Source organism: Gymnodraco acuticeps, unplaced genomic scaffold, assembly GCF_902827175.1.
Source record: "Gymnodraco acuticeps unplaced genomic scaffold, fGymAcu1.1, whole genome shotgun sequence".
NCBI classification, from domain to species: Eukaryota; Metazoa; Chordata; class Actinopteri; order Perciformes; family Bathydraconidae; genus Gymnodraco; species Gymnodraco acuticeps.
The window spans coordinates 1250091-1253933 of record NW_022991123.1 but is presented as its reverse complement, the minus strand read 5'-3'; the positions used below and the strand labels follow the sequence as shown (position 1 = coordinate 1253933).

Sequence of the window (3843 nt, the reverse complement as noted above, 5' to 3'; positions counted from 1 at the left end):
GTATACATGTACATTTAAATACACATTTATTTATTTCATGGGACTTTTATTTCATAATGACACATTTATTTATTTCAAGAGACTTTTATTTCATAATGACACATTTATTTATTTCAAGAGACTTGTATTTCATAATGACACATTTATTTATTTCAAGAGACTCGTATTTCATAATGACATATTTATTTATTTCAGATGACTTGTATTTCATAATGACGCATTTATTTATTTCAGGTGACTTGTATTTCATGATGAGACATTTCCATTCCTTATATGCAAATGAACGGGGCGTGGTTAGCTCACAGATCCAGACCAAAGCAACAGCACCACAACACTGACTCAATAGCTTTTGTTTCACACTCCAGTACTCTTAAGTGGTTTGCAAACTGCCAATAAACCAAACTGGTTCAAGAACCATTCTTGTGCTTTTCTGGTGCTTAACTGGTTCTTCTCTGGTCTTATCTGGTCCGCCCAATGCTGCTCTTCTGAGAGCAACCGCTCTGACAGCTCTCTCTAGTCTCTACTGGGAAACAGCTAAAAGTCCTTCTGGAGGTAAGCAACGCTACATAATTACACCCAGTCTGAGAGGAAAATATGTCTCGAAGGTTCGTTTTGCTTTCTTACAACGTTAAGTTAATGTTAATGTAACCTTAAGTTTGCTAGGAAGCTATTGTTACGAGCTAGCTGTCTTAGCTAACAACAGTTAGCAGCTAACGTTTTCTGCAGTTTGTGTTGCCCCTGAAAAACGTAGTTATTTAAGGGTATGTTAAATTAACGTTATTTTACAAGTTGAGAGAGTTAAGTTGTGTTTAAAATCGTCAATGTAATGCACGTTAGAGGTTTTTAGTTGGACATGAAGTTAGCTTACGTTAGCTAACTCTACCAGGTTAGCATGTTAAGCTGTACTTTCTGTGGCAGCTAGCTTAATACAAAGAGGGGTTTTGTGCTTCATTCCAAACTTTTCTTTGTTAATCTACCTGAAACTGTAGGGACAGTTTGTTTCTACTCAACTATACAGACCATTGTTGAGGAGATGCAAAACATACTGTACATGAGTTGGGTCCTACATATACCTTGAGTAATGTTACTTTGCTGCTAAAAATGAAACATCATTATCAGATGAGGACATCACCAAAGTGTGTGAGTCTGTCAGGGGATTTGATCTGTTCTCTGCATGTCGTACACACTGCTCTGGTATTACTTATCTTGTCAAATGTAAGTCTCGCTCTTGTCATCGTTCAGGCTTTGCATTTGAACTCCTATGACTGGTTGCGGACTTGAAGGGAACGCATTCCTGGCCTTCCTGACATCCAGAAAAAAGGTGAGATTCTAATACATTTGAATGCCAAAAGCAAGTTATTGTTTTTAACTTTTTAAATATGATTGTTTTGGGGCATTTCAGTTTTATTGGACAGAGGCAGTAGATATCTACTGGAAACAGTGGAGAGGGAGGAGATGATATGCAGCAAAAGGCCCAGCCGGATGGTTGCTGCTCCGTGTGGAACGTGTTCTATCAGGTGAAGCACTTTGGTACCCAGTTATTTATGGTATGGAGTTTGAATTTAGCCTTTGGAAGGTAATTTCCAACAGTGCATTGTAAAGACTGAAAGATGTAAAGCTTGACATGATTTCGTCTTTTACTTAAGAAGATGTTTGTCCTCCTGTCTTCTCTTATTTCCTTATCTTTCTTTCAGGTGTAACATCTACCAATGGTTGTACATGACAGAGACCTCCTCCACCTCTTTGCTGTCTTACTAGTCAATCCTTCTGATCAGGTCCTTTCCTAAATAGTGGTAAGTTTTACAGTTCAGTGTACGTTAATTTAGCAACTTAATGCATTACCGCTGTTGAATAAATCCTATATTGCTAGTCATTTTATTAAAACTACGATTTGTATACTTTTTGATTCCAATTACAATACTCTTTTTGTTATAATTGTAATTGTAATTGTATATCTTAACATCCATCAGCAATCAATAAAACAAATCATCCAACACTAAATAGAAGAAATCTGGACATATTTCTTTTATACAGCAGCATGTTTTGGGACTGCTCATTGATGTCATCAAGAGCCATTGAGTCTACCTTTTGTAGTCGGCCTCTCAGAATGTTTATCATTTATTTGTATCTTAACATTCCTATAATCATTAGTTTTTTTATTGTTGATATTGTTTTGTTCTTTATTTTTGTTGTGAGAATCACTTTGCAATTATTGTGTAAGTGCTATATAAATAGTTATACTAATATTATTGTTGTTACCATCATTACTATTATTAATAATGTCTTCTTTGTTTTCTTTATTTATCGCTGCAGAAAGGATCATGCCAGCCCACATCAAACACCTGATCAAGAACTTATGAACCTCACTGCTGCGGACACCTGTGTGATATTCCACTCTGACTGAAACCCTGAAAATGACCTGCAGGTACGATATATATATCTGCTCTGTCTGTCCTAAAGATAGTTCAATAGGGCTACAACAACAACAACAGTCTTTCCGTTTATTCCCTCGGTTCTTTAAGTGTATATTATTTTCCCATTTAATGCTTAAAAACGTTGAACAGCGGCTGCACATGATGCTCTTTTGACCCCTCTTTTAATTTTTTATTTCAGGCTCAAGCTCGGTGTCATCGTTTTGGCCAGTCTAAGGCGGTGAAGGTGTACCGTCTGATCACTAGAAACTATGAGAGGGAAATGCTGGATAAAGCTAGTCTGAAGCTCGGGCTGGACCGTGCCGTCCTGCAGAGCATGAGTGGGAACAAAGAAGGTAACAACAACGGGGTGAGAAAAAGAAAATCTGTCATATTTCTAGATGCCAAGTCATTTTTGGGTCAGTCGCTGTTGCAGTACGCTTAGTTTATTTTCAAAAAGAGTTTTCTAAATCCACTTGTGTAAATGTCTCTCTGCGTCGCCTTTAGCCGGTCCAGCAGTTCTCCAAGAAGGAGATCGAGGACCTGCTGAGGAAAGGAGCCTACGCCGCCATCATGGACGAGAACAACGAAGGCAATTGCTAGGAGGACATCGACCAGATCCTGCAGCGAAGACCCACCATCATCACCATCACCAGGTATGTTCTTAGCAGCACTAGCCACTTGCTCTTTGTGAGATACCAAGTACTTGGTTATTTGAAATGTAATATTGATGATGTAATAATTAAAACTAGGGATGGGTACCGAGCCCCAGTATTAACGGGGCCCCGGGGCTGAATTATTAAAGACCGTGGTACCGTTAACGTCCAACGTTATCGATCTTTTTATCGGTACGGGAGACATTTAAAAAATATATGTCATATGTATTATATCTACATAAACATTATATCGCAGTCTTACTGTCGCCAACTCCGTTTCTAATATGCAATAAGACTACAAAGTGCGTCTATGATTTATTTTCGATCTTTCCAATCCAGACGAGAGATCTCTCTCCCCTGTCGGTGTGCGAGGGGGTGGGGCAGTTTACACACAGAACCTGCTAAATGCATGCAACACACACACACACACACACACACACACACACACACACACACACACACACACACACACACACACACACACACACACACACACACACACGTGCGCACACAAACACATGGCGGAGAGAACTAAGCGCCCCGAGGGTAGTTATGTTACCCGTCTTGAGCATGGATGTATAATAATAACTGGATACAGCGTCGGAGGAGGAGGGGCCTCGTTCTTTCCTATGAGAGCTGCTCATTGGCGCATGAAGTCAAAATGGCGAAACGTCACAGATTACCCGTCATGCCTGGCTGTCAGAGCAGAAGAACCCGTTTGTGCGCTCACAGAGCATGCGCCCCTTAAGCCCCCGCCCCCCGAGCACACACTCTCG

At 39.9% G+C, this 3843-nt stretch overlaps 1 long non-coding RNA gene across 1 annotated transcript; it reads left to right on the top strand.

Annotated features, from left to right (window-relative positions):
- Window positions 1-1338: 1338 nt before the first annotated feature.
- LOC117560250 lies at window positions 1339-2352 on the top strand. Its single transcript, XR_004571137.1, has 3 exons — window positions 1339-1517; window positions 1695-1793; window positions 2314-2352. It is a non-coding gene; the product is annotated as an uncharacterized LOC117560250 (long non-coding RNA).
- Window positions 2353-3843: the final 1491 nt, after the last annotated feature.